Genomic DNA, 24,173 nt, shown 5'->3' with positions numbered 1-24,173 from the left:
TGACTCATTTTTTCTATAGTTTAAACGTCAAAGAATCCAAAAAAAATTATTTTGTGCACCAGTTCCATGGACTTACACCTCAAAATACAAGTACAAAATAAAAAAAAACTATGATTTGGACCCTTCCAACTATGCTTAAGAGCTCATGTTCTGCATTTTTTTCAAATTATGTTGAACACATTAATGATATTTGTGACTCATTTTTTCTATATTTTGAACGTCAAAGAATCCAAAAAAAAAAATTTGTGCACCAGATCCATGGACTTATACTTCAAAATACAAGTACAAAATCAAAATAACTATGATTTGGACCCTTGCAACTATGCTTAAGTACCCATGTTCTGCATTTCTTTAAAATTATGTCACACACATTAATGATATTTGTGACTCATTTTTTCTATAGTTTGAATGTCAAAGAATCCAAAAAAAATATTTCGTGCACCAGTTCCATGGACTAACACCTCAAAATACAAGTACAAAATCAAAAAAACTATGATTTGGACCTTTGCAACTATGCTTAAGAGCCCATGTTCTGCATTTTTTTAAAATTATTTCGAACACATTAATGATATTTGTGACTCATTTTTTCTATATTTTGAACGTCAAAGAATCCAAAAAAAATTATTTCGTGCACCAGTTCCATGGACTAACACCTCAAAATACAAGTACAAAATAAAAAAAACTATGATTTGGACCCTTGCAACTATGCTTAAGTATCCATGTTCTGCATTTCTTTAAAATTATGTCACACACATTAATGATGTTTGTGACTCATTTTTTCTATAGTTTGAACGTCAAAGAATCCAAAAAAAATTATTTCGTGCACCAGTTCCATGGACTAACACCTCAAAATACAAGTACAAAATCAAAAAAACTATGATTTGGACCCTTGCAACTATGCTTAAGTACCCATGTTCTGCATTTCTTTAAAATTATGTCACACACATTAATGATGTTTGTGACTCATTTTTTCTATAGTTTTAACGTCAAAGAATCCAAAAAAAATTATTTTGTGCACCAGTTCCATGGACTTACACCTCAAAATACAAGTACAAAATAAAAAAAACTATGATTTGGACCCTTCCAACTATGCTTAAGAGCTCATGTTCTGCATTTTTTTCAAATTATGTTGAACACATTAATGATATTTGTGACTCATTTTTTCTATATTTTGAACGTCAAAGAATCCAAAAAAAATTATTTCGTGCACCAGTTCCATGGACTAACACCTCAAAATACAAGTACAAAATAAAAAAAAACTATGATTTGGACCCTTGCAACTATGCTTAAGTATCCATGTTCTGCATTTCTTTAAAATTATGTCACACACATTAATGATGTTTGTGACTCATTTTTTCTATAGTTTGAACGTCAAAGAATCCAAAAAAAATTATTTCGTGCACCAGTTCCATGGACTAACACCTCTAAATACAAGTACAAAATCAAAAAAACTATGATTTGGACCCTTGCAACTATGCTTAAGTACCCATGTTCTGCATTTCTTTAAAATTATGTCACACACATTAATGATGTTTGTGACTCATTTTTTCTATAGTTTTAACGTCAAAGAATCCAAAAAAAATTATTTTGTGCACCAGTTCCATGGACTTACACCTCAAAATACAAGTACAAAATAAAAAAAACTATGATTTGGACCCTTCCAACTATGCTTAAGAGCCCATGTTCTGCATTTTTTTTAAATTATGTCGAACACATTAATGATATTTGTGACTCATTTTTTCTATAGTTTGAATGTCAAAGAATCCATAAAAAATATTTCGTGCACCAGTTCCATGGACTAACACCTCAAAAATACAAGTACAAAATCAAAAAAACTATGATTTGGACCCTTGCAACTATGCTTAAGTATCCATGTTCTGCAATTCTTTAAAATTATGTCACACACATTAATGATGTTTGTGACTCATTTTTTCTATAGTTTGAACGTCAAAGAATCCAAAAAAAATTATTTCGTGCACCAGTTCCATGGACTTACACCTCAAAATAAAAAAAACTTTGATTTGGACCCTTCCAACTATGGTTAAGTGCCCATGTTCTGCATTTTTTTCAAATTATGTTGAACACATTAATGATATTTGTGACTTATTTTTTCTATAGCTTAAACGTCAAAGAATCAAAAAAAAAATATTTCGTGCACCAGTTCCATGGACTAACACCTCAAAATACAAGTACAAAATCAAAAAAACTATGATTTGGACCCTTGCAACTATGCTTAAGTACCCATGTTCTGCATTTCTTTAAAATTATGTCACACACATTAATGATGTTTGTGACTCATTTTTTCTATAGTTTGAACGTCAAAGAATCCAAAAAAAATTATTTTGTGCACCAGTTCCATGGACTTACACCTCAAAATACAAGTACAAAATAAAAAAAACTATGATTTGGACCCTTCCAACTATGCTTAAGAGCTCATGTTCTGCATTTTTTTCAAATTATGTTGAACACATTAATGATATTTGTGACTCATTTTTTCTATATTTTGAACGTCAAAGAATCCAAAAAAAAAAATTCGTGCTCCAGATCCATGGACTTATACTTCAAAATACAAGTACAAAATCAAAATAACTATGATTTGGACACTTGCAACTATGCTTAAGAGCCCATGTTCTGCATTTTTTTTAAATTATGTCGAACACATTAATGATATTTGTGACTCATTTTTTCTATAGTTTGAACGTCATAGAATCCAAAAAAAAAATATTTCGTGCACCAGTTCCATGGACTAACACCTCAAAATACAAGTACAAAATAAAAAAAACTATGATTTGGACCCTTCCAACTATGCTTAAGAGCCCATGTTCTGCATTTTTTTTAAATTATGTCGAACACATTAATGATATTTGTGACTCATTTTTTCTATAGTTTGAATGTCAAAGAATCCATAAAAAATATTTCGTGCACCAGTTCCATGGACTAACACCTCAAAATACAAGTACAAAATCAAAAAAACTATGATTTGGACTTTTGCAACTATGCTTAAGAGCCCATGTTCTGCATTTTTTTAAAATTATTTCGAACACATTAATGATATTTGTGACTCATTTTTTCTATATTTTGAACGTCAAAGAATCCAAAAAAAATTATTTCGTGCACCAGTTCCATGGACTAACACCTCAAAAATACAAGTACAAAATCAAAAAAACTATGATTTGGACCCTTGCAACTATGCTTAAGTATCCATGTTCTGCAATTCTTTAAAATTATGTCACACACATTAATGATGTTTGTGACTCATTTTTTCTATAGTTTGAACGTCAAAGAATCCAAAAAAAATTATTTCGTGCACCAGTTCCATGGACTTACACCTCAAAATAAAAAAAACTTTGATTTGGACCCTTCCAACTATGGTTAAGTGCCCATGTTCTGCATTTTTTTCAAATTATGTTGAACACATTAATGATATTTGTGACTTATTTTTTCTATAGCTTAAACGTCAAAGAATAAAAAAAAAAGTATTTCGTGCACCAGTTCCATGGACTAACACCTCAAAATACAAGTACAAAATCAAAAAAACTATGATTTGGACCCTTGCAACTATGCTTAAGTACCCATGTTCTGCATTTCTTTAAAATTATGTCACACACATTAATGATGTTTGTTACTCATTTTTTCTATAGTTTGAACGTCAAAGAATCCAAAAAAAATTATTTTGTGCACCAGTTCCATGGACTTACACCTCAAAATACAAGTACAAAATAAAAAAAACTATGATTTGGACCATTCCAACTATGCTTAAGAGCTCATGTTCTGCATTTTTTTCAAATTATGTTGAACACATTAATGATATTTGTGACTCATTTTTTCTATATTTTGAACGTCAAAGAATCCAAAAAAAAAAATTCGTGCACCAGATCCATGGACATATACTTCAAAATACAAGTACAAAATCAAAATAACTATGATTTGGACCCTTGCAACTATGCTTAAGAGCCCATGTTCTGCATTTTTTTTAAATTATGTCGAACACATTAATGATATTTGTGACTCATTTTTTCTATAGTTTGAATGTCATAGAATCCAAAAAAAAATATTTTGTGCACCAGTTCCATGGACTAACACCTCAAAATACAAGTACAAAATCAAAAAAACTATGATTTGGACCTTTGCAACTATGCTTAAGAGCCAATGTTCTGCATTTTTTTAAAATTATTTCGAACACATTAATGATATTTGTGACTCATTTTTTCTATATTTTGAACGTCAAAGAATCCAAAAAAAATTATTTCGTGCACCAGTTCCATGGACTAACACCTCAAAATACAAGTAGAAAATAAAAAAAACTATGATTTGGACCCTTGCAACTATGCTTAAGTATCCATGTTCTGCATTTCTTTAAAATTATGTCACACACATTAATGATGTTTGTGACTCATTTTTTCTATAGTTTGAACGTCAAAGAATCCAAAAAAAATTATTTCGTGCACCAGTTCCATGGACTTACACCTCAAAATACAAGTACAAAATAAAAAAAACTATGATTTGGACCCTTCCAACTATGGTTAAGTGCCCATGTTCTGCATTTTTTTCAAATTATGTTGAACACATTAATGATATTTGTGACTCATTTTTTCTATAGTTTAAACGTCAAAGAATCCAAAAAAAAATATTTCGTGCACCAGTTCCATGGACTAACACCTCAAAATACAAGTACAAAATCAAAAAAACTATGATTTGGACCTTTGCAACTATGCTTAAGAGCCCATGTTCTGCATTTTTTTAAAATTATTTCGAACACATTAATGATATTTGTGACTCATTTTTTCTATATTTTGAACGTCAAAGAATACAAAAAAAATTATTTCGTGCACCAGTTCCATGGACTAACACCTCAATATACAAGTACAAAATCAAAAAAACTATGATTTGGACCCTTGCAACTATGCTTAAGTATCCATGTCCTGCATTTCTTTAAAATTATGTCACACACATTAATGATGTTTGTGACTCATTTTTTCTATAGTTTGAACGTCAAAGAATCCAACAAAAATTATTTCGTGCACCAGTTCCATGGACTTACACCTCAAAATACAAGTACAAAATAAAAAAAACTATGATTTGGACCCTTCCAACTATGCTTAAGAGCTCATGTTCTGCATTTTTTTCAAATTATGTTGAACACATTAATGATATTTGTGATTCATTTTTTCTATATTTTGAACGTCAAAGAATCCAAAAAAAAAATTCGTGCACCAGTTCCATGGACTTATACTTCAAAATACAAGTACAAAATCAAAATAACTATGATTTGGACCCTTGCAACTATGCTTAAGAGCCCATGTTCTGCATTTTTTTTAAATTATGTCGAACACATTAATGATATTTGTGACTCATTTTTTCTATAGTTTGAATGTCAAAGAATCCAAAAAAAAATTATTTCGTGCTCCAGTTCCATGTGAATAACACCTCAAAATACAAGTACAAAATAAATAAAAAAACTATGATTTGAACCCTTGCAACTATGGTTAAGTACTCATGTTCTACATTTTTTTCAAATTATGTCGAACACATTAATGATATTTGTGACTCAATTTTTCTATATTTTGAACGTCAAAGAATGCAAAAAAAATTATTTCGTGCACCAATTCCATGGAATAACACCTCAAAATACATGTACAAAATAAAAAAAAAAACTATGATTTGGACCCTTGTAACTATGGTTAAGTACTCATGTTCTGCATTTTTTTCAAATTATGTCGAACACATTAATGATATTTGTGACTCAATTTTTCTATAGTTTAAATGTCAAAGAATCCAAAATAATTATTTCGTGCACCAGTTCCATAGAATAACACCTCAAAATACAAGTACAAAATCAAAAAAATTATGATTTGGACACTTTTTCCATGGTAATAACGTCAAAAACTCCAAAAAAAAAATATTCGTGACACACTGTAATTTTCACAAATCAATTTTTTTTTTACTCCGAAATTATAATGGACTTCTGCTGCATCAGTTATGAGGGATAAATCACAGTCGAAATTGACAACACTTGACAATTTCCATAAGTCTCTAAAAAAATAAATGTCTCACCAGTAAAACTGACATGACATGCACTACTCAATTTTTTTTCACTCTGATAATTATAATGGACTTATACTCCATCAATTACCAGAGATAAATCACAATCAAAATTGACAACACTCAGCAATTTACACACGTCTCTAAAAAAATAAATGTCGCACCAGTAAAACAGACATGACATGGACAACTCAATTTTTTCACTCTGATAATTATAATGGACTTCTGCTCCATCAATTACCAGGGATAAATCACAGTTGAAATTGACAACACTAAGCAATTTTCACACATCTCTAAAAAAATTAATGTCGCACCAGTAAAACTGACATGACGTGGACAACTCAGTTTTTTTTCACTCAGCAATTTGCACATTGTGGACCCTTGTAAATATGCTTAAGTGTTCATTTACCCGTTCATCTAAATGCACAGTTAACTAGTGACTCACTCAACTATAACCAAATTCTATAAATACCACTACAACTAAAGACATTCGTAACAATTTCAAATTTTCATCTCAATCCCTACCACAATGTGTCACCTAACTGCATATGTTTGTGTTTACTACGACGGCCAAATTTGCAATACTAATGAGGGCACCACCTTCGTTAGTAACAACACAAAAACTTTCATGATCGACAAGGTCATAACCTTTACACAATTGCTTGAACTTGTTCACCAAAAACTAAACATTGACCTAGAACAACATATCCAACATCTCCATTTCCGGTGCCCTATATTTGAGTCAGGACAACGTTATATGTACACATCTTTTATTCTGCGAGATGATGCTGATGTTCGACAAATGTTCAACATTTTTTATAACAACCCATCACTACCATTTGTGGAGTTATTTGCCATAATCTGTCACAATAATAACCCACCAGGCAACCAACATGGCTCAACCTCTAATCTTGAAGACTTATCAGGTGAATACGAGACTTGTTGGCTCAAAAACCATGATAGTGATACGGACTCCTCTTCCAGGCCCGAAGGAAGTAACCTGTCTCCATCCCACGAACCTATATTCAAACGGGATTGGTAATCTACGAATCATTCATGTCTAAGTTATTTCTTCTTTGAGATTTTCATGTAATGTCTTATGTCTGTCTTTAGTTATCACTTTACGTATTGAAATAATTTTTCCTTTAAATTTAAATTAGCAATTTTCAGTTTACCCACTTTTACTGCAGTAGTTGACATGATAACATAACTGTCAAAATTCACAATACTTTGTCATTTACACTACACTATTTTTAAAAATTAAATGTCTCATCGACAAAACTGACATGAAATGGACAACTCATAATCTCTTTATTCACTCTGAAAATAATTATGGATGTTTCTTGCTTTAATTACAAGGGAAAAATCACAATCCAAATTGACAATACTCCGTAATTTGCATATGTCTCTAAAATTTAAATGTCTCACCTGCAAAACTGCCATGAAATGGACAACTCATAATCTCTTTATTCACTCTGAAAATCATCATGAACGTCTGTTGCTTTAATTACATGGGAAAAATCACAGTCCAAATTAACAACACTCTGCATTATGAGCTACATAATCACAGTCCAAATTAAATGTCTCACCTGCAAAACTGCCATGAAATGGACAGCTCATAATCTCTTTATTCACTCTGAAAATTATCATGAACGTCTGTTGCTTTAATTACATGGGAAAAATCACAGTCCAAATTAACAACACTCTGCATTATGAGCTGTTCATTTGATGTCAATTTTACAGGTGAGACATTTAATTTTTAGAGACGTGTGCAAAACTGACATGAGATGGACAACTCATAATCTCTTTGTTGACTCTGAAATTATAATGGACGTCTGCTACATCACTTACTAGGAAAAAAGAAACATTGGATTCCAATACACATCAACGTGGCAGAATACTCATACAACTATAAATAACACAACACAGACACAATACAAACACACAATCTCACACAACATAATTTCACAAACCAAATTCAATCTTATTACTATGTCATTTTTGGGAGAAACAAGCAGTCAGACCATTACTAACTCCAGATTAGCTTTCATTTTTCCAAATGGATCAATCAGTTACAACCAAACTGGTGTTTATTTTCAAAGTCTCATTCCAACACCAATGTGAGTTCCTAACAACTGTTCTTTTGATACACTCAAGCATAGAATGCACAACACCCTTCAACTAACCAACGATCAATTACTGGATGAAATCTACTACCGACAACCATTCATAGATGCAGGTCAACAATATTTTTTTCAATCTTTACAATAGAAAAATGATGATGATGTTTACACAATGTTAATGTGCAATGAGCAATACTCGTGTGTTGGCCCTATAGAATTATTATGTACCATTATTAGAACACCGGATGCTATACTCAACCTACTTCAATCAACCATCACTCCTACTCATGATGCAATTATGTATTACAACGGGAAGTGGAACATATCACGTCAAGGTGAGTTTTTGGGTTACTCCTTTACTGGAACTAATCCAATAAGATTTGGCATTCCTTCGGGATTTGGCATGGAGAAACTCAAGGATTTAATCAAGCAAGTTGCACCTACAGGGGTTCCTCCTAATGGAATTCACGGATCACAATTAGTTAGACGATTGTTCTTTCGACAACCAGGTCATTCTAAGTATTCCAAAAATTTGATTGAATATGACATAACAGAATTGAAAAATGATGAAGACGTGCTAAAGGTGTTAGCACAATCCAACTATTGGAAACGATTCTGCACAATAGAAATTTTGGCTATTTTTAGCAAATCAGTAATCTAAATAGAAGAAGACATGTATTCTGCACAACATATTTCAGATCTTCATTAGTTTTGTTATGTTTGCATTGTAATTGTAATTTTTAATATGTTTCATTATTGTCGAGTATCATTTCAGTTACTGTAATTTGAGTATTTTGTCTATGACAGATTTGTCATATATTTTTTTGCGGTGTTTTTTTTTACTGTATTTTAATACTACTAACTAATTTTATTATTTTTTAATTACAAGAACATACAAAAATTAACAAAACATAAATTTAACTACACAATTACATATAACATAAATAAAAAATTATACTCTAATTTTATCAAATTTTTATATTTTTCTTTATATGTATATTTCTCTTTACAAAAAATTATAAAATAATATTACATAAATTAATTTAATAAATAAATAATTTTAAAATCAATTAAAAATAATTTTATATAATATAATATTTAATATTAATAATATATAAACTTATTTATAAAAAAAAGGAAGAAGGGAAGTCGGGTCCGTGAAAAGCATGAAAGTGGTGTAGTTTGAGAATTAATTCCCAAACTAGTGTATATCAGACATATTTTGGAGAAAGAAGGTGTAGTACGATAAAAAAAACCCACAATAGACCATTTGTAAAGTGGTCCACATAATAATGGCAACTAGAAATAGGCTTTATGACCATAAAGAAGAGAGAGAAAATGAGAATAAAGATAAATGAGGTATATATCGATCTATTAACTTCGGTTAGTTTTATTAGGATAAAGTGGCTGAAACAATAACCCAAACACAATGCATGCATCATCACTAAATGTTAATGGGTCTAGATTAATTGATTAAGATATACAATTATTTTAAATCTTGTGAATTGTGATATTGTATTTAGTTCTCCCAATAAAAAAAATGCATCATCACTAAATGTTAATGGGTCTAGATTAATTGATTAAGATATACAATTATTTTAAATCTTGTGAATTGTGATATTGTATTTAGTTCTCCCAATAAAAAAAATGCATCACCAATACATATCCTATCTTAGCAATGCCCAAATTCTTTTTGTCACTGTGCGTTTTAAAATATAAAAATTACATAATATAGAATTAAATTAACTTTATATTTTAAATTACAATAGCTAAATTTTTTTAAGGAAAATATAATATAATATAAAATTATCTCAATATGAGTTTGGATTACAGTATTTTAAATTTAAGTCTATAAAATTATATTAAGTAAAGTCTTTAAGAATTATTATTTAGTTACCAATTTACTAAATAATAAAATTTGAGTGGTAAAATTTATTAAGCAAAAACTTGAGTGATAAAATTTATAATTAATTTTTTATATATAGAGATTCCAATGGAAAGTCCTATGTTTAATAAATTTATATTTCATTTAATAAATTTAAAAACTATGTTATCTTTAATAAATATTTAATTCTATTTTAAAAAAATTTATTTATAAATTTATATAAATATTATATAAAATCATTAAAAACTATATTAATACCTACTCTCTTATATATATAGGCTAAAATAATCTCAAATTTATTTAATCCCTTCTTAATTTTATATGCACATTAAATTGAAAAAGTTTGAATTTTATTCTTGTAAAATTTCTTGTTAACTTTTCATCATAATATTTGGTCCGGAAAAAGGTTTGTATTTATCCAACTTTACCTGAGAATTTTTGTGGGTTAAAAACCATAACAAATTATAGAAAAATTATCATACTTTGCAGGAAAAAAATAAAAAATATAATTTTTGGCAATTTTTCTATAAGATAAAATTAGCTTATATAAGATAATTTATAAAAAAAATCTCTTATAATGGGATAACTATATTAATTATATTTGTTAGCAATTTCCTTCTATGTCAAAGATTGACACCAACAGTAACCACGATTTAAAACCTTGATGGGTATATATAAATAGATAAATTTGTGCGCATAGAAGAAATCATTAGCATTTCTTACATTAATACTAAATAAAATAAACTGATAATAGTGATATGAAAAAGTTTGTGTCTCTATTAATCTTCTTGAGATATCACTACATTATAAATTTTTCAAGTGTATAATACAAACCAAACAATGTGAGCTATTTTTTAATATTTCCATCTTTCTTAGAATGAGATGAACCCCATATTGGGGCTGAAGAGTAATAACGATGGTTGGAGAAAGTTCAAATGAGAAACATTGTAAAATCATTGACAAAGCAATCTTTGCTTCCAAAAAAGGAAAAGTTTTGTCCGATGCATATTCTAGGACCCCCTCCAAAGGCAAAAAATGAAACTCTGCCATTTGTGGCCTTTAGAACTCCTTCAGAAAATCTCTCTGGTTTAAACTCCTTAGCATCATCACCCCAGAGCTCACAATCATGGTGAACCAAAACTATTGGTAAGGAAATCTGCACTCCGGCAGGTAATGATAGGTTTCCAAGTTTAATATCTTCGTTAACTTTTTGAACAACACCAACTGCTGGTGGGTATAACCTAAGAACCTCATACAAAATCACGGTAACTTGTTGCAAAAATATCCAGAATAAATACCAAGAGCATACTATTTAAAATCAAGATGATAATACAAACTTACAATCTTAAGGTGGCTTAGTCCATCAAAATTTGGCTTTCGGTTGCCAAAAACTTGTAAGACTTCCTCCCTTGCGCGTGTTTGACAATCAGGGTACTTACTCAATAATATCATAGTCCAAACAAGCAAAACTGAAGTGGTCTCCTGCCCTGCAAAGTAAAATAGCTTGCATTCCGGAATAACTTCCTCAAGATTCAATCCAACATTTTTATTGTTTCTGTGTTCTTGAATTTCCTTGTGATTTGATTCCAGAAGTATATATTTCCTTAATCCTTCTATGGGTAGTAGTAGGTACAAACCTGCAAGTAAATATAATCGGCCTTGTAATATGAAGGGAATAACGCTTTTTTTCTGTATCAACTTGACTTTTAATGGTGGTTCTATCCACAGTAAACATAGTTTGATTTTCAAAGTTGTAATTCACTGAATTAAATTGAGAGATACCATGTAATATCCCATTTTAGTAAACTAGATTAAAAAGGATTATTATTTATAAATAAATAGAGTTTTAAAAAAAATGATGAAATTTTATAAATAAATAAATAAGGAGATATAATTATTAATTAAAATAATGATTTGAGAGAAAATAAAAAGGGTATTTTATTTATTTGTTTGATAGAGAATAAAATAAAGTTTGTTTTTATAAAATAATAAATAATAAATAAATAGAGTAAATAATAAGTCGTAAATGCCCCTAGCTATAAATAGCAACATGCTATGTCAGTTTTCAGACTGACTCCTCAGTCTCCTCTGCCTCACAATTTCGTTTCTTCTCTCTTCTCCCAAAACTCTCTCTATTTCCCGTAGGTCACCTAACCTGTCTCAGAAAAACGGCGATCTCGGACTCGTTCACCGTTGGATCGTCATGAAATTTGAGCACTACGTTCACAGCCCAATTCCGAGCATTCTCACCATTGTGAATTTTGATATCATGTTTAAGCTGAGAGAAATAACTTTCGCATTGTAGCCTTTTCCTTTCCCGCAGAAACCCAAAACGGTCTCAGTAAAATTATGATCCAGGTTTCGTTAACCGTTGGATTTTCATGAAATTTGGATATGTTGTTCGAATATCAATTTCTCACACTTTCACCGTTGGGATTTGCGAGATAATGTTCGTGGAGGGAGAAAAAAGAATCACATGAAGACAGTACAAGTGGAGGTTTCAATCCCTTCTCCGTCTCTCAGATGTTTGGGAACTCTATGAGAGCAATTGGAGGAAGAACTGGAGGAATCTTAGGGAACCGCTAGAGATGCCGCTGTCGTTGTTGGAAGACACGTGAGCTCGCTTAGAGGTAAGGGATGAGTTATTCACAATTGGGAATTAGTGAGAACATGTGTAGGGATCCTTAGAGATATCAATTGGAATGAGTTTTGGGGTGTTTTTGCAATTTTCATTTTATCCTTATAATTATTACAGTGAATTATATATGTTTGACAGACCAATTTTTGTGAAATTGATATGCTATTGTATTGAGCGTGAACCCTATAAATCGAGTACTTTTTCTAATTAATATGAATTGATGAAATAAAGTAAGGAGAAATTTAGAGAGAGATATTGATTTTATATTTTCTCTTTTTCTTGCTGTTTAGGTTTTTATATATAATTTTAAAAAATTAATATCATAATTGAAACTAACCTAAGTGTTCATATAATTATTTAGAATTTGTGCATTGAAAGCTTATTTTGAAATTTGTGATTCAATATGATGTATGCTAATTTATAGATATAGAGGTAGTTATTTATATTAATAATTTATGTAAATAATATTGTAGAGTGTTATAGTATGATTCCAAAAATTATTAAGTGTTGGAGTTTGAGAATATTATGGTTAAATTTTATGAATATGTGTATGTTGTACCTTATGAATATCATTGGGAATGTTATGAGATGGTTGATGTGATGCTATGAGATGTTAAAGTATGAACATGATATTCGATTGTGAATAAGTGGATGTGTTAACACTTGATGTTACATTAATTATATCGTGAGCTATGAATTATACAATAACCCGACCAGTGTTTATGCGCAATGTTAAAGAGAAAGTGTAGGTTCCTAGTTAGGAACCAGTGTTAAATTGTAGCGCAATTGTGTTAAACATGTTTGAAACATGAGTGTGAGGGTATTGTACAATTCATGAGCAGTGCTTATAAATGAAATATGTGATGAATTGTGGAATAATATGTTGCCTTGAGATTATAATATTGTTATTGAGATTGAGTAAAAGTGTAAAGTAAAACAGGTGTTGAATTATGAGATACGTGAAAACATGTAATGGTGGATTGTGACATTATGAGATGTGAAATTGTGAATGAATTTTGGTTGTGAATAAGTGTGTGATTAACTCTTGATGTGACATTATTTGTGTTATAAGCTGTGAATTGTACAATAACCCGACCAGTGTTATCTTGAGAAAAGTGTAAATGCACAGTGTTAAAGAGAAAGTATAGGTTCTTATTTAGGAACCAGTGTTAAATTGTAGCGCAATATGTTGTACGTGTTTAAGACACGAGTGTGAGGTCATGGGTATTGTATAATTCACTAGCAGTGTTTGTGTGCTAAAATGATTTTAGGGGTTGGACCTGAATCAGGAGGGAGAGGCCCTGACGGACTCTTCGGAGTGTAGGCCTTGGGGGTCACCGAGTTTGAGTGCTCCTTTAAGCCTATGTTGATCCCATATGGTTGGAGCATTCTCGCAAAACATCGTGACCCTGACAGGTCTCCCTATGATCTTACTTAGTGAGAGTGACCTGGCAAACCCATTGTGTGGTGTGTCTTGTTATGTACTCCTAAGTGCCCCAGGGTGGTTTTTCACTGACATGGTACCACATTGCATGTAGGCTTGAGTCTTAGCATAATTGTCTCATGCGCTTGCTAATTGTTTATTGTGAAATTGAGGTGTTATTATGTCTTGATCAGAGCGTGTGATTCTTGTGTAATGTGATTGATAATTGAAAAGTGTGATTGATGGATGAAAAGTGAACTTTGAATGACAAAGTGGTGGAGTTACGTGAATTACATGTAAGTAAGTTTTATTTGGTTTATATGATATGTATATCTAGTTGTCTTGTTTCTCTATTAGTTAGGAATGTGATAACTCACTCCCAGTTTGTTGTTTGTGTTTGGATCCTGTAATGATCTTGAACTTTGTGTTCGAGGGAGCAGATGACTAGGTGAACTGCTTTAAGAAATATTGTGCTGAAGGACGTCGGGACATAACGCTCTGATAAGATGTGACATTGGGATATAAGTTTTTATGTTAATTTTATGATGTTAGTCTATTTTATTTCACCTCACGGATTTAACAAAATATTTTTGTAAATTTTGATGGCCTTATTTTGAGCCGAATATATTTTTAATGAGTTTTATTTAGTAATTGAAGTGAATGTGAACCTTTTACCCATGTGATTTTGTTTACCAATATATTATATTTATTTATATATATGTAGGGGTTGAGGGTGTCACATACCACATATTCATGTCACAAATATTTGTTAAAATGGCTGTTGTAAAAAATAAATTTCTATGATTCTTTAGCCATAAGTGTAGTAATCCTTTATGAAATATGATAATGTTAGTTTAGTTAATTAATTAAAACTCATCCATTAAGCTTGATAACTTAAGTCTATCAAGTAGTCAATACATATTTGTCTTACCTCCATCCAGTGATGTAAACTTTGAATATAATTTTCATTGTAAGTTCAGTTTGCTCTTTTAGAAGTTGAAATATTCTTCTTCCTTCTTCATAACTACTTCCAAATGATGTTCTAGAAATAACATCACTAGCCAAATTCTGAAGGAAAGGCCATTACATCCATTTCACTTGATCTATTTGGAGACATCATGCCCTCCCATTTGCTAATCAGATCATCGCAGCATTTGATGAATAATGATAAGAAATTCTGTGGTGTAATGAAGAAATAGCAAGGTGTTAAAATTTTCCATGTCAAATTAAGCTCACAAGCATTCAGACTCCACATCATATTAGTTATAGACCAACTAATGTTACTTGCAAAAGTATATGTTGCAGGCTAAACTAACTCAAGCTTTGTGATACCAAAATATCTTGCTTGCAAGAGAATACATTTTGGGGAGAGTAATTTTCACATGCAAATCAAACACATACACATGTGCAGCACAAATTCCAATGTTTTTCTGACATGTTTTCGGAAGGCACAAAAGTCAATATATAAGATCTATATCTGCCTTCCAAAAAATATAAGATATGTATCTACTAATAGGAAACTAACCTTCAACTTTTCTAAATTGAATGCGGGGTTGTTATCTTTCTGTGCTTGCCCCACTTTTCTCGCTCATGCCTTGAAAGACCAGGAACTAGTAATCTGACATGCGGATTCATTTTAGGTTTTCCAAAGTCTTGTTGAGTACTTCTTTGATTAGTTCAGGATTTGTGACGGTCATCCTTGGTATTGGTACAAACCAGATAAAAGAGTGTTTGCCTGCATACCATCAGCAACAATAATAATAAAGGCTTAAAAGAGAAAATTTTCAAGAATAGAAGAGAATGGGAAAATTAACTTTGTGCATGCTATTTGAATTTGACATGAATAACAAACCATGGTAACTTTTGGTACACGCTAAGGTTAGTGAAACTAGTTTTCTATACCCCGAAAAACAAAACAATGCATTGATATGCTTTTGTTTAATTTATTATGTGTGACATCCTTAATAATAAAAGAAATAAAAATATGGAATTAATTAATAATTTTTAAAACACATTTAAATAAAAACATTTCAAAAGGATAAAAGACCCACATTCACTTTTCTAACATTATAATAGAATGTGTCCAAATAAATAATAAAATCATCTCGGCTCAAAACAAGGTCGCCTAAGACTTCATGTAATTAATATAGAAATCTATGTCCCAATGTCATATCCTATCAGAGCATTGTGTTCCAGCGTCCTATGACATGAGGTTCTTTAAAGTCATCCACCTAGTCATCTGCTCCCACGAACACAAGGTTCGAGATTATCATAAGATCCAAACACAAATAGCACACAAGAAATGATTTATCACATTTAAAAAAACAAAACAAATTAACAAAGATGTAATCAAAATAAAGTATGGAAGTGTTTATAATATAGCTCAACTTAATACAATCCACGTCACTTCACTACTTTATCATTTAAAATTAAATTTTCAATCACCAATCACATTACACATGAATCACACACTCGGGTCAAGACGTAATAACATCAATTTCATAATAAGCAATTAGTAAGCGTTATGCAACAATTATACTAAGACTCAAGCCTATATGCAATGTGATGCCATGTCAGTGAAAAACCACACTGGGACGCTTAGGAGTACATAACAAGACACACCACACAATGAGTATGTCAGGTCACTTTCACTAAGTAAAATCATAAGGTGATCAGTTAGGGTCACTCTGTTTTACGATAATGCTCTAACCATATGGGATCAACATAGGCTTAAAGGAGTACTCAAACCGAGTATCTTTACCCCCAAGGCCTAGACTCCGAAGAATCCGTTAGTTCCTCACCTTCCTGATTCAGGTTTAACCCATAAAACAATTTTTGCACACAGACACTACTCATGAATTATACAATACTCACGACCTTACCCTTGTGTTTCAAACACGTTTAACACATTGTGCTACAATTTAACACTTGAGGTTCCTCACTAGGAATCCTACACTTTTCCTTTAACACTGCGCATAAACATTTTTTTCAAGGTAAACACCAGTCGGATTATTGTATAATTCATAGCTTACAACACAAGTATTATCACATCAAGTGTTAACCACACATTTATTCACAACCAAATTCCATGTACACATTTTGACATCTCATAATGTCACAGTCCACCATCACATGTTTACATGTATCTAAAAAATTAACACATGTTCAACTTTGCACTTGTGCTCAATCTCAACAATAATATTATAATCTCATTATAACAATTTATTACACCTCATAACTCATATGCACATCACACAGTAATAATATTTGCATCACACAAAACACACACACACACACACATATGTATATATATATACATACATACATACATACTGAATCAAACTAAATTATTTTCAATCAAAAAGAGTTTCTACAACAATTAAATTAAAATTACATCAAAATAAATTATTACTAGGCATTAACTTTACAACTTTCTTTAATTTATTATTACAATATATATATATATATATATATATATATATATATATATATATATATATATATATATATATATATGAATATGTTGATCATCATCGTGGGAAAATACAGAGCAAAGAAAATAATTTGTATAAAATAAACAATTAAAGAGAATATTATTTAGAGTACAATTCATGTTAAAAAAAAACACTCAAACTTTAGGGTTCACACTTAACACAAGAACACATCAATTTCATAACAATTTCTCATTAGGACATCAATTGGTCCATCAAACATGTATAATTCACAATTATAATTGTAAAGATAGAATCAAAATTTGCAGAAACACCCCAAAAATTCATTCTAATTGATACTTTAAGGATCCCTACAAATGTTCTCATTACTCCCCAATTGTGAATAATTCATTTCTTACCTCTAAGCGAGCCCACGTGGGTATTCTGAAAGTGATAGCGGTATCTCTAGTAGTTTCCTAAGATTCTTCAACCTTTTCCTCTGTTTGCTCTGTTAGAGTTTCCAAGCGCTAGAGAGAAGGATAAGAGATTATAGCCTCTACTTTACTGTCAACGTGTGAGACTAATTTCTCTCTGTCACAATATTAAGTCTCAAATCCCAACGGTCAAAATGTGTGAAAATGGATTCTTAAAGTGGTGTCCAAATTTCACGATGATCCAACGGTTGACCAGCCAAGATCATAGTTTTACTAGAACAAGTTTTGGATCTTCGTGGGAAAAGAGAAAGCTACTATGCAAAGGGTATTTCTCTCACCTCACACATTTTTTCGCAAATTCCGATGGTGATGTTGGATTAAGTGGCCTCGGAATAATTAAGAAGGGAGGGTTGAATTAATTTTTAATGAACCTTTACTTATTAAAAATCTACCCTTCTTAGGCTTTTACTAAAATGTTAAGAAAGTAAAGAACAGAAATAGAAACTTAACCAAAAGTAAAATCGATAATTAAAGTGCACAGTGGAAATTAAAGAATGTAGGGAAGAAGAAGACAAACGCAAGAGTTTTATACTGGTTCGGCAACGACCTGTGCCTACATCCAGTCCCCAAGCGACCTGCGGTCCTTGAGATTTCTTTTCAACCTTGTAAAATCCTTTACAAGCAAAGATCTACAAGGGATGTACCCTCCCTTGTTCTCTTTGAACAACCAAGTGGATGTACCCTCCACTTGAACTGATCCACAAGAGATGTACCCTCTCTTGTTCTCAGTTACAATAACCCAAGTAGATGTACCCTCTACTTGTACCACAAAGGATGTACCCTCCAATGTGTTAAGACAAAGTTCTCAGGTGGTTAGTCCTTTGAAACTTTGTGAAGGGGGAAACAAAAGATATCTCAGGCGGTTAGTCCTTTGAAATCTTTTGTTTAAGGGAAAGGGAAAAATCAAAAGAATTCTCAAACTGTGTCGTTTTGAATTCTTTGACAAGGGAGAAGGGAGACACAAAAGAATTCAGGCGGTTAGTCCTTTGTTCTTTTGGAAAAGGGAGAAGAGAGACACAAAAAGAATTCAGGCGGTTAGTCCTTGGCGAATTCTTTTTGGTAAAGGGAGAAGAGAAAGAAAAAAGATGAATAGCACACTTTTGTTTTCAAGGTTTGGAAAACCAGAAAACTTTAGAAGGCTTTTGGCAAAGGAAGAAGAAGAAGAAATTCAAGAAGATGTTCAAAGAGATTCAAAGGTTGTAAAAGATTGTAATAGTTGTTCTTAAAATGCAAGTTAAAGTCTTGCTTTTATAGACTCTTCATGTCTGGTCAAGAAAACCATTAGAAGAGTTATAACCTTTAGAAAAACTTGAAAACCATTGGAAGAGTTACATCTTTTGATTTTTATTCAAAACTTATCACTGGTAATCGATTACGAAATCATTGTAATCGATTACACAAAGCATTTTTGTGAAAGGATGTGACTCTTCACAATTGAGTTTGAATTTCAACGTTTAAACACACTGTTAATCGATTACCAACACCATTTTGAAATTAATTGGAAAATTGTAAATTCAGTTTGAAAGCTTTTGAAAACAAACTTTGCTACTGGTAATCGATTACAGTAAACTGGTAATCGATTACCAGAGAGTAAAAACTCTTTGGTAAAAGCTTTTGTGAAAACTTCATGTGCTACTCAATGTTTTGAAAAACTTTTTAGTACTTATCTTGATTGAGTCTTCTCTTGATTCTTGAATCTTGAGTCTTGAATCTTGAAACTTGATTCTTGAATCTTGAAATCAAATTTCTCTTGATTCTTGAATTGTTCTTGACTCAATCTTGAAATCATTCTCTAGGGCTTTTTGTAATCATCTTTGTTATCATCAAAACAACTAGAATCAATCTTGATTCATCATCATCATGAAGCTTGCTTCTACAGGTGAGAAGTTAGAAAATTAGTTTCAACGTGGTGGTCAAATTTCACGACGATCCAACGGTTCGCGAGTCCGGGATCATCATTTTACTGAGACAGGTTTGGGTGTATGCTGAAAAAAGAAAGGGTTTTAGGAGAGGAAGAAGGAAAAACGAAATTGAGAGGAAGAAGAAACGTGGAGACTATCGTCCATCTGAAAACTGACCTATCATATCTCTATTTATAGCTAGGGCAATCCAGCCTATTATTTACTCTACTTTTCATTATTTTATAAACAAAAACTCTATTTTTTTTCCTATCAAATGAATAAATAAAATATCCTTTTTATTTTCCTTCAAACCATTATTTTAATTAATAATGTTATTTCTCGTTATTTATTTAATTACAAAAACCTCATCATTTTTTTTAAAACTATTTATTTTTTAAAAAAAAATCTTTTTGATTTATTTATGAAAAATGAGGTGTTACATTATGTCATGAAGTGCTTCCAATATTCTTGTTCTTCATCCATTCTATCGTATGATGTCAAATTCTAGATGGTTGAATATGCACCTAGTTTCTTGTCACTCGTAATGATAGGCATCTCCAATATTTGATGGATTCAAATACTAATGGGATGTGATTGGTGTTGATTACATGCTTCATTGCAAAAGTAGTTTGATCTAAGAGTATCTTTAACAATAGATCTAGAGCTCAAGATCTGATCTTTAACAAATCTACCATTAGAAGGATAATCAAAATCTCCATGCTAGAGGATGGGGCCTTCCACAAGATCCCTTGAGATCTGCACCTTTTTAAAAAAAAAATCATTTTTTACTCTCTTTCTCCTAAACAACTTCTCAAGGGAACCAACGATTTCATGAGGGGTGTGACACCCTCTACCCCGACATATATATATAAATAAACAAAATATATAAAAATATCGGTAACCAAATTCACATGGGTAAAAGGTTCACATTCACTTCACTATTATCCATTAAAACTTATTAAAACATATTCGGCTCAAAATAAGGCCGTCAAAATTTGCATAGATATTTTATTAGATTAGTGAAATAAAATAAAAAAGACTAACATCATGCAATTAATATAAAAACTTATGTCCCACTGTCACATTCTATCAGAGCGTTGTGTCTCGATGTCCTTCAGCGTAATGTTCCTTAAAGCAGTTCACCTAGTCATCTGCTCCCCGAACACAAAGTTCAAGATCATCACAGGATCCAAACACAAACAACACACGGGGAGTGAGTTATCACATTCCTAACTAATAGAGAAACAAGACAGCTAGATATACATATCATATAAGCCAAATAAAACTTACTTACACGTAATTCACGTAATTCCACCACTTTGTCATTCAAAGTTCACTTTTCATCCATCAATCACACTTTTCAATCATCAATCGCATTACACAAGAATCACACGCTCTGATCAAGACATAATAACACATCAATTACATAATAAACAATTAGCAAGCGCATGAAACAGTTATGCTAAGACTCAAGCCTATATGCAATGTGGTACCATGTTAGTGAAAAACCTCGTCGGGCGCCTAGGAGTACATGACAAGACAAACCACACACTAGCAAGTCAAGTCACTCTCACTAGGTAATATCATAGGGAGACCAGTCAGGGTCACAGTGTTTTGCGAGGATGCTCCAACCATATGGGATCAACATAGGCTTAAAGGAGCACTCAAACCGTGTGACCCCCAAGGCCTACACTCCGAAGAGTTCGTCAGGGCCTCTCCCTCCTGATTCAGGTCGAACCCAGAAAATATTTTAGCACACAGACTCTATCTATGAACTGTACAAAACACACGACTCCTCAATTGTTCTCTAAATAATTTTAACTCGTCGCCCTTTAAGGGTCTTATCATTAACTCGTCGCCCTTAAAGGGACTTAATATTAACTCGTCGCCCAAAAAGGGACTTAGCATTAACTCGTCGCCCTAAAAGGGACTTAGTATCAACTCGTCGCCCTAAAAGGGACTTAGCATTAACTCGTCGCCCTTGAAGGGACTTAACATTAACTCGTCGCCCTTAAAGGGACTTATAGTCGTGTGATTATACAATTCATAGTTCATACTCAATGCACACAATATCTCAATCACATACATACACAATTTATCACATACACTCGATCTCAATCACAATGGTATAATATCAAAATAGCATGTTATCACACCTCATGGATCATATACACTTTACTTATAAACTATGCAATGCACACATTTACTCAATTGTTTTCAAAAATTATTTTAACTCGTCGGGTTCCCACAGTGGACCCCATCACAATACTCGTCGCCCTTAAAGGGTCTTACAATTGTGTGATTGCACAGTTCATAGTTCACAACTCAATACATACATCTCATCTCAATATACATGTATTTCATCATCCGTCACATGTTCCATTTATCACATACGCACAGTTTGAATCATCATTTCATAACCTAAACATAAAAATTTATACAAAAGATTTTATCACAACATGGGGTGTAAAACCTCTGAAATAGTTTCTCATAATTGTATCAAAATCAATTAATCAAAATCATGGGTTAAACACAAAGACATCAAGAGCACTCAAGTTTATCAATCAATTCTCATCAGGACATCAATTGGTACATAGAACACAATAATATTGTATTTATAATCATAAAGGAAAAGTTATAATTCAATAAACATCCCAAAATAAACCCAAATTTAGTTCTCTTAGGATCCCTACACATGTTCATTCTAACCCCCAATTGCGACAAACTCATCCCTTACCTCTAAGCGGACTCACGTGTCTTCCAACAACGATAGCAACATCTCTAGCGGTTCCCTGAGATTCCTCCAGTTTTTCCTCCGACTGCTCCGATAGAATTCTTGAACGTCAGAGAGACGAAGAAGAGATTGAAGCCTCCACTTGTATTGTATTCATGTGATTTCTTTTTCTCCCTCCAAAAATATTATTTCGCAAATCCCAACGGCGAAAGTGTGCACAATTGAATTTAGAACAACATATCCAAATTTCATGAAAATCCAACGGTTAACGAAACCGGGATCATAGTTTTACCGAGACAGTTTTGGGTTTTTGCGGGAAAATAAAAGGCTACAATGCGAAGGGTTTTCCTCTAAGCTAAGACATGATTTTACAATTCCCAACGGTGAGAATGTTTTTAATTGGATTGTGAACGAGCTTCTAAAATGTCACAACGATCCAACAGTAAATGAGTCCGAGATCGTTGTTTTTCTGAGACAGGTTTGGTGGACTGCGGGAAAAAGAAAGAGTTTTGAGTGGAGAAAAGAGAAAAACAAAAATGAGGGGAAGAGGAGGCACCTGACTTAACATAACTATTTATACCTAGGGTACTCAGCCTATTATTTGCTCTATATTTATTTATTTATTTATTTATTTACTAAAAAGCTTTTTAAATTTATTTACGAAAAATTGGGATGTTACAAGGGGGAATGGGGAAAAAGAAATAGAACAATAGAAAGAAGAAGAATAGATCCACACCCAAAACAACAATAGATCCATACCTAAAACAACAACAGATCCAAACAACAACAACTACAACAAAAATTAAACTTTTTTGTTAACTTAAAAAACAATTAAAAGCATAGATCTAGTCTAAAGAAGTGTAGGCTGCAACAATTTTGAGGTAGGTGAAAAGACCATCACCAGCAATAGCAGAAGACGTGCGACCATGAAGGGTGAGATCTGTGATGAAGACGTATGACCATGGAGGGCAAGATCCAAGGTTGAGCATGGAGATTTTTGCAAGATCACCAACCATGGAGGCAAGATCAGGTGCTCGTTGTTGAAGATCGACGAGATCCTTGTTGATGGGGGGAGTGGAGGGGGGACAAAGGAGGAAGTTGTGGTTGTGATCTTGGGCTTGTGGAATGTGGTGGGGGGAAGAGAAAAGAAGAAGGGAAGGGGCTCATGGAAGGTTGGGGTAGAAAAGGGTAGGGTCGTGGAGGTTAGGGGTGGAGATGGATAGGGCCGTGGAGGTTGGGGGTTGAGGAAAAAGGGAAATGGAAGGTTTTCTCATGGAAGGAATAAGTAGCTATGAACGCTTGCTATATCATTTGTGAGACAAAATTTTACCGTTTGTAATATCATTTGTGAGAATTTTACCGTTTGCTACATTTGTAGCATGTTAGAATTAAAAAAAAAATAGATTGAATTATTGTTAAATTTAGACATGAAAAAAATATTATAAATAGCCTAATTGGTGGCAAGATTTTGCACACCAACTCTCATTTTCATCCTTAATTTC

The 24,173-nt window shown here is 32.1% G+C and overlaps 1 pseudogene; it reads right to left on the bottom strand.

Moving 5' to 3' along the window:
* Window positions 1–23,687, bottom strand: part of LOC114386219 — a 29,201-nt pseudogene extending 5,514 nt beyond the window's left edge.
* Between the last annotated feature and the right edge of the window lie 486 nt (window positions 23,688–24,173).

This window comes from Glycine soja, chromosome 15 (genome assembly GCF_004193775.1).
Source record: "Glycine soja cultivar W05 chromosome 15, ASM419377v2, whole genome shotgun sequence".
Lineage (NCBI taxonomy): Eukaryota > Viridiplantae > Streptophyta > Magnoliopsida > Fabales > Fabaceae > Glycine > Glycine soja.
This window is presented reverse-complemented; position numbering and strand designations above follow the sequence as displayed.